This window comes from Amblyraja radiata, chromosome 1, assembly GCF_010909765.2.
Source record: "Amblyraja radiata isolate CabotCenter1 chromosome 1, sAmbRad1.1.pri, whole genome shotgun sequence".
Taxonomy (NCBI): domain Eukaryota; kingdom Metazoa; phylum Chordata; class Chondrichthyes; order Rajiformes; family Rajidae; genus Amblyraja; species Amblyraja radiata.
Window position 1 is genome coordinate 39,659,212 of NC_045956.1, and position 15,788 is coordinate 39,674,999.

Sequence of the window (15,788 nt, forward strand, 5' to 3'; positions counted from 1 at the left end):
CCTGTACTTAGCATTTAATGATAGACAACTAAAGTACATGGCCTGAACTTAGTCTAGCCGCAACATTTACAATTAAAATGTTTTCCACCATGATATATAAATAGACACTGTCATTTATCAACATGTTTATTGTCAGTGGTTTATGCTATTTAACCTGGCAGCTTCACTTCTTGATATTTGACAGAGAAATTAAGATGACATTTTCAGATGGGGTATAATGCAGTTCCACGTAGGAAAAGTTCCTTAAGGGCCTGTCCCAATTAGGTGACTTTTTAGGCGACTGCCGGCGACTGTCATAGTCTTGTCAGATGGCGTAACATCCGGTGACTGTACCCCATCTTACGACTATGTCCAAGACAAGCCACTGTAAATATGCTCCTAAAGCTTACCCCTCTTAGTCTAGTTCAGTTCAGTCTACTTTATTTTTGAACGAACAATAAATCCCCCTATACGATACCTAAACCACCACGGGTTCGATCCTTGTCATTGCCTGGCAAAGCCCATCAGCCTCGTGCAAGCAGACACTACCGAAAGGTCACGCAGTCCCTAGCCGCCTTCCAGAAGATTGACACCGTTCCAAATGGGGGCTACCTTTTATAGGTCAACGAAACCTGAGGGGCCGAACTACATAGGGGTGGCTCCACTTACAAGTCAATCACACATATCGATTACATTAAAGTATTATTGACAGTCCCCCAACCCAATTACTAAGAGTCCCAAACAATGTTTCTACAGAAGCTTCTGGAAGGAAGTCAATTAATCAAATAATGCAACATTCACCCGTAATGTAAACAATTCAAACACGGCTTCACACTTCAGCCAATTATCATACAGCAGGATAACTGTCCAGCAACATTATTAACACTATTTACAATCCCTTTGCGGCAATCCAATCAAAGCAATGCATTTATAACACCTTGAAGTTTCTTTGCAGGGTCCTCATATCAATTAGAAGGACATCTGGATCGTTCCCCATCTTGCATATCAATCTAGGGCTCAGAATGGCTGGCGCCATCTACAGCCTGTAATTTTCCACAGACAAAGGCTAAGCAAATCTTATAATTGCAGGGATCCTCCATTTTATAGTGTCTTCAATTTGGTCAATATTAACACTACAACAACTTACGACAACCTACGATCTAGTCGAAGTCAAGCTCCCGACAACCGGCGACCCAATAGTGGAGACTTAGGACATCCTCCTTTGACACACCTATGACTCCACCTACGACAACCGATCAAGCTACGACAAGCTATGACCCTGTAGGCATCAAGCTACGACAAGCTACGACCCTGTAGGCTTCACAATGACCACCAAAGCAATGACATTGTCCTATTTTACTATTAAAGGGTTTGCAGAGTGGAGTTTCCAATCATTCTGAGACATGACTGCCATGGAGAAACTTCAGAGGGCTTTGTTCTCAGTAGAAGAAGAATCCCTACTGCTTGCAGCAGCACTCATGCTTATAGATCCGCAAGACAGAAGGACAAGATGAATGGTGAAGAAGAAGCTCAATAAGAGGTCTGTGTGGTTGAAGCCCTCGTTCCAGAGGAGACCCAGGTCGGGCCAGTATGAGAACCTGATGACTGTGCTCCAGGAAGAAGATCAGGCTGCTTTCAGAAACTTCACTAGAGTCCCCCCGAGCTATTTCAGGAGCTGAAGACACTGGTGGGCCCTCTCCTGGAGAATAATGAGACCTTCATGAGGAAGCCACTGGAACCAGGCCTGCACCTAGCCATCACCCTCCATTACCTGGCATCAGGAGACTCCTACAAGAGCCTCTCCGACAACTTTCTTGTGGCCCACAACACCATTAGCAAGATTGTCCGAGAGACCTGTGAGGCCATCATCAATGCTTATGAAGATGAAATCATGGACTGCCCTAGTACACCAGATGAGTGGAAGAGAGTGGCGCAGGGCTTTGATACAAGATGGAACTTCCAGTACACATGTGGGGCAGTTGACGGCAAGCATGTGGCCATCAGGTGTACACCCAAGGGAGGTTCAACCTACTTCAACTACAAGAAGTTCCATTCCATCGTACTCCTACCTGTGGTCAATGCAAACTACAAATTCCTGTTTGTGGATGTGGGTACACGTGGCAGTGTCGCAGATGGTTGGATCTGGAAAGAGACCTCCATTGGGCAAGCACTAGAAGAAGGAACACCAGGCTTTCCTGATCCAGAACCTTTGCCAGGAGAAGACAATCCTGACATCCACTACACACTGGTTGCTGATGATGCCTTCCACTCAGGTCATGGATGATGAAGCCATACCCTCACAGGCAGATGTCAAGGGAGCAGAGGATCTTCAACTACGGTCTGTCCAGGGCAAGGATGGTCGTGGAAAATGCCTTTGGCATCCTTGCCAGCAGATTCAGATGCTTGCTGACTATGATGGAGCAGGAGTCCAAGAATGTGGAGACCATTGTGTACGCAGCATGTGTCCTCCACAACCTGATCTGTACCAGAAGTGCCGCAGCAGCAACCATGGAGGAGGGTGACCGCGTGGACAACCAGACAGGCAACATAACACCAGGCTCATGGAGAACTGGAGGACAGGTTGCACCTATGGTGCCACTGGAGTGATTGCCAGGAAACACTGGCAAAAAGAGAGCAAAGGAGCAGAGTGACCATCTCTGCACTTACTACAACTCTGAACGAGGCAGTGTACCATGGCAGAACGACATGATCTGAAGACTAGCAGCAATCATCCCACACCACAAACAGAAGTCCACCACTCCAGGAAGAGAGCCCACTATAGACCACAAGTAAGTCCCTTTTCAGGGTCACTCACATCCTCCCAAAAGGGTTTAATTTTAAATGCAGTGCACTGTTTGTGTTTGTGCTTGTTTTAGTGATCAAAATATATAAAAATAAATTGCTTTTCAATGCAGTGCACTGCTTGTGTTTGTGTTTGTGTTTGTTTTTATTTATCACAATATTTAAAAAGAATGTGCTTTTCAATGAGTGCACCACATGGAGCTGTGTACTTACGTTTTTTTCAATGTGCCAATCAAATTCATCGGTCAGCACTGGCGACAACCTATGTAACCTGGCGACAGCCTACATCATCCTCGCGACCCACTTCCACTGCATCTACATCACGAGAATTCAAGCTACGCTCCATGGCGTCGAAACCACTGTCGCCACTAATTTTTCAACATGTCCATAACAACATGGTGAAAAATTAGCAGCGACCAGAATGCCGTTACGACTTGTTGCGAGTCTGAGCAAACTACTCACGACCATGCAGGCAACACCCTGGCAACCACCCTCGAACGTGTGGCAACCGCATAGACTCCTGTAGTCGCCTAAAAGTTGCCAAAGTGGGACAGGCCCATTAGAGGTGGGTGGCTGCAAGGCCTTTCCATATTCTCAGCTGTAACTTCACATGCATGCCAGTTTTTAAATAACTATACTATATGCCTGTAGCTCTTCTACTGAAGTTAATGTGAGTGAACAGGGAGATAGGGAAACTTAGCCTCTCAGCATTGTACTACAAATGCTTACTAACACCATTTTTGGAAAAAAAGAAACCTCTTCATCAATCAAATTGTTCTTTTTGTTACTGCCTATCCTGTATGGTCTCTGGCTGAAATGTTCACCTATCATTGCAAAATCGATGAGTTTTATTCGTCAGGTATCCTTCACATCCTGAAAGCATCAAAACAGTGGAATACTGAATTAATGTGATGTGTGATCAATATTAGGTACATTATGCAGTTGTTTGAAGCACAAAAATGCTTGCCAAGGCATTCAAATTGGACAGGACACCAGAAGGGCATCGAGCTAAAATGTTTACATTTATCGCAAGAGCAGCAATATGAAGGAGTGGATCTTCAGATGTCTCTTCGATTTTACTTTATATTGAAGTTCACAAAGAACTGGATTGAGACTTCCATAACACAAGTTATTTCACATTCTTTGGAAATTAGCCAAATTGAATTCAGCCAAATTGAAGGCCCTTAGCATAATTCTGAGGTATTCCTTGCCCAAGTTTGTAGTTGTGCCTTTAATGTATCAAGTCCTATTGCATTGACCTTTGTAAAATTACCTTAAGTGCTACTCCAATATAATACTGAGAAAGTGCTGCATTGTTGAAGGTACTAACATTTTGCTGAGACATATTAAACAGAGACCCCAAAGGAACCAAGACAATATTTCAAAGAAGATAGAAAATATGCCCTATATAGGTCAATAATTATCCCATAAATCAATATTTCTAAAATTGGTGGTCTGCTTAATGCACATTTGTGGTGTAAGACATAGTGCATTGTAGTTGCTGGAAGAAAGGAACCTAGCTTGTAAAAACAAAAGAATGAAAACACGTCTTGGTATTCAATATTTAAAATGTGTGCTCCTAATTCCATTTCACCACATGTACACAAGATAATTATTGCTCAAAGCAGCCATGAGAAGCTGTTTGTGAAAGAAATAGATGAATTTCCCTCTGATTTTTCCTTGCATGGGTTCAAAAGGATTGCCTTTTTTAATGTAACTGAGAATGGAAAACTATTTATTTACTGAACTATTTGTTTCACAAGGAGACATAAAGAACTGCACATGTTGGAAGCTGGAGAAAATTCAAAATGCCGGAGGACCTTAAAGGGTCAGGCAACATCTGAGGAGGGAATGGATGAACAATTTTTCAAGTTGGACCCTTTGTCAGAGTATTTTTGTCTCAATATTGATCAGGAAGGAAGGAGGAAAGGAGACAGGTAATGATGGAGGTGATGGTGGAAAGATGGAAGGAGGATAAAGAGGGAAGAAGACAGGGGACGAGGGAGGGTTGGAAGGAGGAAGGGGAGGAGGGAGCGGGCAGGAGGGGAGGGAGGGAGGGAGGGAGGAAGAGAGGGGGGAAGAGAGGGGGGAAGAAAGGAAAACACTATTTACATCATACCTGACATAATGATATCCAAGTATGTTTTATAGTAAAAAAATAAACTGTCAGAGTTTAGAAAATTGTTTACTCTGCCTTATAGGTTTTCTATTAATGCTGGTTGTGCATGCTTTCTCAATGGTCCAAGTTAAAATGATCTTTAATGCACCATCTGAAAGGATGGTGGAAGTAGACCCAATTATAGCAAAGCAAGTGGGTATTTATTTTTTTAAAGTCCTTGCAGAGCTATAGGAAAAGATCACTGAAGTGGAATAATTGGATAGCTCTTTCATGGTGGTGTCTTTCAGTATCTAAGATTTTGCGTTCTAATCTATATTACTAAAAGTCTGATCTTGACCACATCCTGTTGTTCTGTATATTGATTTTTAAAAACGCTGCCACTTACGGCTGTGATTTTAGGCCATCTTACTCAGTCCCCCTCCGCTCATCAGGTGCAGAGGATTCTTCCCATCAATGAAAAATAAAAGTGTTATTAGTGTTTAAAAAATGTTGAGAATGTCTCTCCTGTCAATCGCGCCATGAAGGCCATGCCCCTTCTGGTGGGAGGGGGGAGGAATTATAAACCCAGAAGTGTGGGTGTGGCTCAGTCTCTGCAAGATGGGGGAGGGAGAGGTCATGACTCTGCCTCTGTGAATCGACTGAACACACTGAGTGTCTACTGAACTGTGAGTGTGGTGTTTTGTGGTGTTTTGTGTGGTTTTATGGTGGTTTCACCCTGCTTGAAATAGTATGAAACAGCATTTGAATGTGATGGCCTTGCACCCTGCATAAAATGGTATGAAACTGCACTTGAATTTGGTGGCCTTGCACCCTGCTTGAAATGGCATGAAACTGCACTTGAATTTGGTGACCTTGCACCCTGCTTGAAATGGCATGAAACTGCACTTGAAAGTGTTGGCCTTGCACCCTGCTTGGTGGCTTGAAACTGCACTTGAATTTAGTGGCCTTGCACCCTGCTTGAAGTGGCGTGAAACTACACTTGAATTTGGTGGCCTTGCAACCTGTTTGAAATTGCATGAAACTGCACTTGAATTTGGTCACCTCGCACCCTGTTTGAAGTGGTAGGAAACTGCACTTGAGTTTGGTGGCCTTGCACCCTGCTTGAAGTGGTATGAAACTGCACTTGAGTTTGGAGGACTTGGACCCTGCTTGAAGTGGTATGAAACTGCACTTGAGTTGGTGGACTTGAACCCTGCTTGAAGTGGTATGAAACTGCACTTGAATTTGGTGGACATGCACCCTACTTCAAATGGTATGAAACTGCACTTGAATTTGGTGGCCTTGCACCCTGCTTGAACTGGTATGAAACTGCACTTGAATTTGGTGGCCTTGCACCCTGCTTCAAATGGTATGAAACTGCACTTGAATTTGGTGGCCTTGCACCCTGCTTGAAGTGGTTTGAAACTGCACTTGAATTCGGTGGCCTTGCACCCTGCTTCAAATGGTATGAAACTGCACTTGAATTTGGTGGCCTTGCACCCTGCTTGAAATGGAATTTCGAGGAATAGCCGTGAGTCAACTGCCAGCACATCAGGCTTGAGTGACTGAGCTTCCACCCCAAGAACCGATTTGGCCCACAATGTCCATACTAGCCCCCTGGAAACCAGTCCCTTCAGCCCCAACACCCATACTAGCACTCCAGAAATCCCCCCCCCATCCATTGGCCACCAATATTGGAATTGGTGGAGAGGTGGAATATTGCGTTGGGGGACCAGCCCTCCTGTGTGAACATGGGACCCAACGGGTCCCACTTAGTCTAGTTTATTATAAACCTGCAGTCAATTTATCTGTTCTAAATGGAAAGACTTATTCACATTCATTTCAGAACGTCACATGTAGTTTTACAACCAATTTAGTTTGGAGTTTAGTTGCTACTATACTGCAAGACACAATCAAGCCCGTTTCACACAGCAAGCTCCAGACCAGGAATGTGCATATGTGCAATATGCAATATAGCCAGACAGCCAGTTTTAGAAATGTGTTGGTGGATTCATTATTGGCCAGGGCTAAGAGATAAAATTTACACATGATCAGATATACACTCAGAGGCAACGCACTAGTGAAATAAATGTATGCCCACAATTTCATGGTCTGTATTGCTGTAACAGATGCAGATCTTTCACATTGTTCTCAAAATGGATTCTTCAACAACAGAAGTGCCATTATTGCAGATTTTACAGTAAATCACATCAGTAACGCAGGCACATAAAATCCTTTGATGAAAAATGAAAACTGAGCCCTTCACTTTACATTATAATTTAAAAGCATCAATATTTTACATCCTTGCAGGTATTTATAAATGTTTAATTCATCCAAAATTGTCCCAATATATAAACTGAAAGACTCGCAAAATGAATAAACCCTTCAGTTATCGACTAAACTTCCAGTTCTGAATGCTCCAAAACTGGCAATGCTCCAAGGTATCTTAAACGCTGAGAGTATTTGCTCAGTCACTTGAATAATATCTAATGGCATTCCCCTTTCAAACTCCACACCCACTATTCACCTACTGTCTATGTTGAGCATTACTATTACTTTCTAATATTAGCAAGTAAGCAATGTAGATTAATTGCTGTTTCTGAGAGGCATTGTCATTCAGTCAAAAATATTTTGTCAATATAATTAGGGGTGGTGCAATGCCCGTATAGTAGAGCAGCAACATCGCAGCTCAAGTGAACTGGGTTCACGCCTGACCTCTGATGCCATCTATGGAGTTTGCATGTTGTCCCTATGGCCACATGGGTTTCTTCTGAGTTAATCAAGTCTGATTGGTTTCCACCCACATACTAAAAATGTACCCTGTGCAGGAAAGGAAACAGATGCGTCCAACTTCCTTTCTTGGACGAAATATTTATCCCCTAAAAGGATGAACAGCTAATTTTTAAAAAACATAGTCTTCATGCATCCTTTCTGAATGGCCTGGAGTTTCCTTTAGATTTTAATGATTGGATTTCAGAAAATGGTATGAGAAAGACCCTGCATTGTGTTTTCTTGATCCTCTTTTACTAATATAATTTGAGAAAATCTTCACGATTACAGAAGTTAGTACTATCCATGAGATTATTCTGCTGCTGGGATCTTGTGCTGTAGTGAGGTATGTGGCGTATCCACAAATCTGCCCAACATAGACCTTAGTCTCAATTTGACCCTTATGGTGGAAATGCACAATGAAATAACATCTGGATATTTGTCTTCATATTAAATGATGTTACTGGAATTTATGATGAGATTGGCAGAAGATTAAATTAGTGGACAGATGTTCTTCCTTTCTGTATGTGTGGGGTTGCAATAGAATTTACAAGTTGTTATACATGTAAATATGTTATCACAATGCTATCAATTGCTTGTTCATAAAGGGCTTAGAAAAGACACAAATGCAATTCTTTGTTACAAGATGACACAAAGTGCTGGAGTAACTCAGCAGGTCAGGCAGTATTTCTAAAGAATATGGGCAGGTGACATTTTGGGACCTGAAACATCACCTGTCCATGTGCTCCAGTGATGCTGCCAGACCTGCTGAGTTAGTCCAGCACTTTGTGTCCTTTGTGTATTAACCAGCATCTGCAGTTCATAAATTCTACTTTGTTTACTATATGAATGAATAGATGATACTTGATTATCACATGTGACTTGTCACAGTGAAATTCTTTGTTTTGCATACAGTACACAATGTATACAAAAAGTCGTCACATATAGGGTGCTGACAAAGTTACAAAGTATTCATTATAGTTCCTATAATCCCTCGTAGTTCTCGACGCTCCTACCCCACCCCCATGCTGGGTCCCTCTTTGTTCTCTCGCCGCCCTGCCTTGCTGGGTCCTTTCTCCTCAGCGGCTCCCCCATGCCGGGGTCCCTCTTCATTCTCAGCAGTCCCCCTTCACCAGGTCCCTCTTTGTTTCCTAGGCGGCATGTCCTAAAACGACCGCGGGGCCCACCTCCGGTACATGTTTCATTCTACCATACACTAGTCTCAGAATACATGGTACATTTCCGACCATGCTTAGCAGTAATGTTCGAATCGGGTGGAGATTTCAGAAGGATTCCGATGTAATTAGGGATTGATCCAAACAATAAAGACATTTTAGACAGCTTCATCTGAAGAAACAAAATGACGACTGAAAATAAGATGCAATTATTTACCGGATTAGTTCAGACAGCTGTCGTGAATGCTAATGGCTTTGTGCAGGATCGTTCACTCCACTCAGTAGAACAGAAACAAGGACAAGCATGGCTGCAACAATGATCCTGTGCTCTTAGTTTCACGCATTAAGCGATGTGTGCAGAGCAAATCAAAATCCCTGGTAAATACCATTATTTTCTTGACTACCCAGAAGAATAGGGTAATGTGAATAGAGTGAACTAAGAGGATGTGGACACTTCTTGAACTATGTGCAGGCAAGTCGAGCCCAAAGATCACTCTGCTTTTACAGACTAATTTTCAATCATCGGTCACCCAAGGACACTAATACAAGGACAGTATTGATGCCAGTCTGCACCTCTCCTCCTGGCTTCACATTCCTTTAAACAACCTAACATGTCCTTGTCCTGAAAAGTCTGCTAAAAGGACACTAATCAGAATACACAACTCTCATTTCCATCATAGATACTTTCTGACCTGCAGAGCATTTCCAGCTTTTATGTTAATCGTTTATATATCTTGTCTGCACAGGAAAAACACACATGCATGAATGCACCAATGGGAAGTAGAGCAAATCATTCATGAAGCTAGAAATTTCCCTGCATACAATGAGTGTCAATAACAAGTATCCACTCACAATGTTGTAATTTCATTTACTGTGTGATTTTTGAGGAAAAATCACACTGTGAGAAAAAAACAAAATTTTACATAGATTACATATCTAGCAGCATTTTAGGTTTAGTTAATGCACTTAGTTTCATCTTGTTTAAAGTTTTATTTTATCTATCTTTAATTGAGCGAAAGGGAATTTATCTTTGACTAAATAGTCCCATTTGCCACTCAAAAATGATTAATTGCCCTTGGGAAAAGAAATGCTAACTGATTGGGGGCACAAGTCAATGTTCTGTAATCAGGATGAAATAGTTATTTTGACTGTGAGTATAGCTTTAGTTATCATACTTAATCTTTAAATTTCAATAATTTGGTTTTCAGATTTTGCAGTCTGTTAGAATGTTTATTCTGATGTTTTAACCAAAGCATGAGAAAGAAAAGAGAGCTTGTAGCATTTTTAGTTAAGCTAATCTCACTGGCTTGGGCTTTAGTTCTTTCTGAACCATATTTCAGCACTAGATATTGCATAGATGAAGTTTGGGGGAGTTTCTTGACTACGCAATGCATTAAAAGCAAATTAAAATAACCCATTCTGGTCAGAATCAAATACTTTTCTCCCCACTCTCCTTAGTTTTGTTTTCACTATTCTTCAATTGATCTTGAAACCAAATTCTATTCATCAGTCATTACTATCCATTGCAATTGCATTGCACAAACAGTCCCCTGTCCATGTGCACATTCCAAATCTCTCAATCTTCCTTTAAAAATACTGCAACAATTCAGCTCTCCGGGTCTTTCTGGATTACCAGAGATATAATGATTTTTAAGACACTTAGTGTTGTGCTCTGCAATCTTTTTTCTTCCTTAGTTGTTTTTATAAAATCACTCTCCTCTGTCAAATGTGTTTTATGGAAAGGCTTATAACTCTTTGCAATGGATTCAAGTATGCGTTGTTGTGCTAAATATTTTACAAAGATGTGAGAACAATAAAGATGATCTAATTAAAATACTAAACCCATAGCAGGATACTTCTGATGGTCAACTGCTGTAAACAGAACGTTTTGGTAAACAGCTGTTTTACATCTTGCAAAAATCTATGAAACTAGCTTCTTCCCAGCTGTTATCAGGCAACTGAACCATCCTATCACCATTAAGAGAGCGGTCCAGACCTACCATCTACCTCATTGGAGACTCTCAGACTATCTTTACTCAGACTTACTAGATTTTATCTTGCACTAAACGTTATTCCCTTTATCCTGTATCTGTACGCAGTGGTTGCTTCATTGTAATCATGTATAGCCTTTTCGCTGCTGGATAACATGCAACAAAAAAAGCTGTTCACGTGACAAATAGTAAACTAAACTAAAACATTTGTGATTGCATTTACAGCACACAGGCTCGAGATTACTCAAGACCATTAACAAATGCAGGATTTAGCTTCCAAGGTGCACTTTTTGATCACCACTTGGGCAGTGTTTTGGCAAATGAGCAGTTGAACACTAAATTATTCACCCATAATCAGACCTTTGTGTAGTGTGAGGATGTCACTGGTAAAATGAAAAAACAAAAGGGTCTTAAAAATCGAATAGAATCAGCTATATGAATGCTTATTTTTCTAAATATGTTGTTGGTCTGTTAATATGAATCACTATTTTGTATTCGTGAAAGATTTTTGTTTCTAACCAGCTATTCTTTCTGCCATTGGTAAATGAGCAAAAATACTTCAACCTTTCTGTGTTGTTCTTTGTATTTCCTTAGTATTATTCAATTTCAGTCAACAGAATGTTAAAATATGTAGATTATCTGCACCAGTTGATTATGGATGTTTTTAAATTCTAAATTAGTCTTCTTGTCATGGAGCAAATCTTTTGATTATTTCCATAACGAAGTGTCCACTAAAGTGAGAACTGGAACAAACTCTGCAGAATGTGGTTTTAATTGTGTGCCTCTGGATATTATTTTTGCAGACATTTTAAGCATAAATAGAAAATGTAGATTGAGTGCCCTGTTTGTTAGATGATAAGATAAGCCTATTTTGATTCTAGTTTGCTCTACATTTTATTTATTTTTAAATAAAATTATGTTATAGAAATTGATTGGTGTTTATCATCAGAATAAGGCACAAGTAAAGACCTCCCTTATTTTAGCCATTTTTGCAGATTCTGATCAAGTGAGAATATTGTTAGTTTATTATAGGTAGGCAGCAAACTATTCCTGATTTTTTGAACTCCAATAAGTTGCTTTTTAATTGCATGCAATGCCAGGGCAGTAGATGACCAAATCATTCTGGTTGAATAGGCCTGATCACATGCAATTATGGATGGAAAGGAATGGAATACTTTATTATCACATGTGACAAGGCACAATTAAATTATTTGCTTGCGTGTCCAAGGTATGCAAATAGTCGCTACATAAGGGGGTTAACAAAGTTGCAAAGTACCCCTGCCGGCTCCTCCTTTGTTCTCTCCCCACCCTCTTCCAATGGTCCCCCCACACCGGGTCCCCATTGATCTTCCCTTGTGCCCTCATCGACGACCGGCCGCAGGTTGAACTCCACCACGATGCTCCATCAGCCGCGAAGTCCCACCATTGCCGCTGTGGCTCACTGCTGCCACCGAGGTTCCACCACTGCCGAGGCTCACCACTGCTGCCAATTAGTAAACCAATGGTCTCTGAATGTGTAGTTACTGGAGTGGAATTGTTCTTCCTAAGAATTGGAAGGGCTGTGTATTGTTGTGTATTATATGTTTTTATCATGGAGAACTTTTTTTATTTACTATCCTTCTTATTTGTGGTCCAGGCAATGTTGTATACTATTTTTTTCACAGAAAGTTAGCTGCAGATGTGAATCAGGTAGCTGCAGAGATTGTAAGTTAATTGTGGGAACCTTTTGGGTCAGTCAATTGTAACAGATAAAGAACCAGAACAAGATATGGAGTACAACAAATGAAACAAGAAATGGCAAACAAGATGAAGGAGAAATAAAACAAATCTCAAAGAGCCAATAAGAAAATAATCAAAGTTAAAAAGTGGAGAAATCTTTTAAGGTAGGACCATCCTTCCTAAATGTTCACACCTAGCAAAGCTAGGCCATTTAACACTCGGATGGCTATTTTTGTAATTTACTGTATTTTAAACGTTGCTCTGTAAGAAAACATTTGGAGGCAGCCACCGATGTTCAAAAGTCTTATTAAATTGTAATGGCTGCCTTTACAATTTAAAGTAGCAAGCAAAAGTAAAGTTTGGAAAGAATTGTCATGCATGCTAAATGCAAAATATGGTTTTTGGATCATGTCTGGCAGAGAAATATGTGAGTTGCTTGTAAAAATGTTTGACTGCCAGAGGAAAACATAGCTATTGTCTTTACATACTTGAATGTTATTTATTATCCTTCCTTTTGGTTCCCAACCTTCTCTTGCTGCCAGGTTTTTAGCCTACCTCTTCTCCTATGCCACATTGGGAAACAGGGAAAATTACTCATTTGAAATAGAACATGCGGCAAGTTATATTTTTATTTCCACTGTTTATTTTGCCAGCTTTTTTTTTGCTTAGTTATCAGATGTCACATTCATGCCAAACTCTGCTAACTGTGCAACACAGTTCATAAGTAACAGAATCTTCCATAGTTTATTTATTTTGTGTTTTGGGGAAATCTGAGTGTAATTCCTCTATAATTAATTCAGCATCTACCCCCCCCCCCCCCCCCCCCCCCCCACCCCCCAATCCCCACCCCCCAAACTAATTTGAGGATGGCTCATTATTATCCTTTATTGTTGTTTAAAGTTCATTGAACATATGTTATGAGATGGGATAGTTTTGGTGTAGTTCTCACGGCCCTGATGTTACAAAGGACCAAAGTTTATTGCTGTAACTTGGCCCTTCTAATGATCACATCTCTTCCTTGTCTCTGACGGTTGAGCCAATCCCCAATTCCCAATGACGTGTGTAGTTTAAAATGTCAATCTATGTAAGTAAATAAACTGATAGATTATCTCTATAACAATTTATTTTTGAAATGAAAATATAAAAATGTAAAAACTCACTTCATGCATGCAACATATATGAATGATTTCCCTAAATGGTTAATGCTGTTCGAAAATGTAATATAGTGTACGAAACGTGTGCAAATTTATGGTAGACAAAAATGCTGGAGAAACTCAGCGGGTGAGGCAGCATCTATGGAGCGAAGGAAATAGGCAACGTTTCGGGTCGAACGCCTTCTTAAGACAAATTTATGCCATGTAAATGCAAGTGATGTTTATTAGATAATGTTCACAGAGCCTTAACAAGATCTGTCCCATAGTTCACATTACATTCCACTTTTCCTCTTACATAGATTTTTTTTTTCCCATAACAGTAACATGAGTTTATTTTTCAAGATAAAAATAGTTTACGTCGAAGATTATATTTATCTCAGGAAGTTGTGCTTGAGAACGCAGTCATCTGCAAAAAAAAGTCTGAAATTCGACCCCTTGGATTTACCCTTTCCCCAAATGAAAACCTAATGTTTCTGACTGCAGGCGGGTCTCGGCTTCTTGCCATGGTGCGATCGTTTACAGATGGTTCAATTGGGGACAGTTAAAAGAACAGAAACAAACTTCTCCGAAATAAATCCCTCCAAATTTTTCCTTAGCTCGGCTAAACTAAACAAAGGAGAGGACGCCAGATATTCCATGCTCCAATGTACCATTCAGCAAAAAAAACCTTTCACCTTGGGGCCTTATAATGTTAAACAGCGTAGGGAACACGGGGCAAATAGAATTATTATAGAAATAACGGCTTCTGCAGAAGGGTGCGAAAGAAGAGGGTACCAATATTTTGGCGGTTATGGAGATTTATCGCAGATTTATGATTTTTTTTCTCCATTATATGGTAAAAATTGATCAATATTTACCTCGTTCTACAACAGCAACCCCAGACATGAAACCAGACTAAATATCACATCAGTTTCACTGAATTGCTGTTTTACAAATAACCTGTTCCTTTGACCACGTAGCCACTTTTACTTCAAGGGAGATGGTCATCTTTTTTTTCTTCTTGTTCAATAAATTAAACCCGAAAGGACAAAGAGCTCCAGACTATCTTCTTTCATCGGCCTGTAGCGGATAAAAATGGAGGTGGGCGGCTGGTGCTTTTGCTCGTGGATACAAGGCATGTAAACAGATGTGACCGCAGAGAAAGGCACATTTGAATAGTTGCATTGTTCAACGAGTGACTCCAAAGTGTTTGCGCGGAGTAAGTCAAGCTGCCGGTGGACGGTTGTACGGGATGACTTGCCCACAAAGCCAGACAGTGCTCAGGCTCAGAAACGTTTCCAACTGAAACATTCTACTTCAGTCTTATCCCCTGGAGACTTCTTGAATTCAATGGGTATTTTTCTTTTCTAATGGTGGAATGCTGCCCAGTCTCGTGCAGCACAGATGTTTGGTGTTCAGACTTTAAGGGGAAAATAGCCACTAAAGAGACAAGGCAAATTATAATAGCATTTTTGTTCCTGTAACCGAGTGCGCTCACAGGGAGGGGAAAAGATTGTTTAAATGGGACATGCCGATTTAGTTTATAAGAAGATAAGTAAAACGTAACACCGAACGTACATGAAAAATACCATCATGCCTAATTCTTAAGCGAGTTTAATGTAAATAGTGTTAGAACATTGCTGTTAAAAGTCTGGCGAGCAATCAAAGTGCTTTTGTGCAATTGAAACCGGACAGATATGACAACCTAAGATAGACACAAAAAGCTGGAGTAACTCAGCGGGACAGGCAGCATTTCTGGAGAGAAGGAATGGGTGATGTTTCGGGTCGAGACCTTTCTTCAGGTTAAACCAGATTCTACAGTTCCTTCTTACACAAATATGACAACCTAATTTGTATTTCTTCCACACCTAGCGTTTGGAGTCCAGCCCTGATGTAACTAATAGGATTTCAGCAAGGGACCAAAGGAGTGGGGTGTGTGGTGGAGATATCCTTGGTAGCTTTAACTCAAAACTGATGTCGTGTCCATCACCCTCCCCTTTAGTTTCATCTGACAGGATTGGAGGCGCTTTTCTTTATATGAATGTGTCCCATACATTCATGGACCTCTTTTTAGGCTCAGGCCTTTTTTGTTGAAAATGAACTCTTCCCCCCCCCCCCCCCC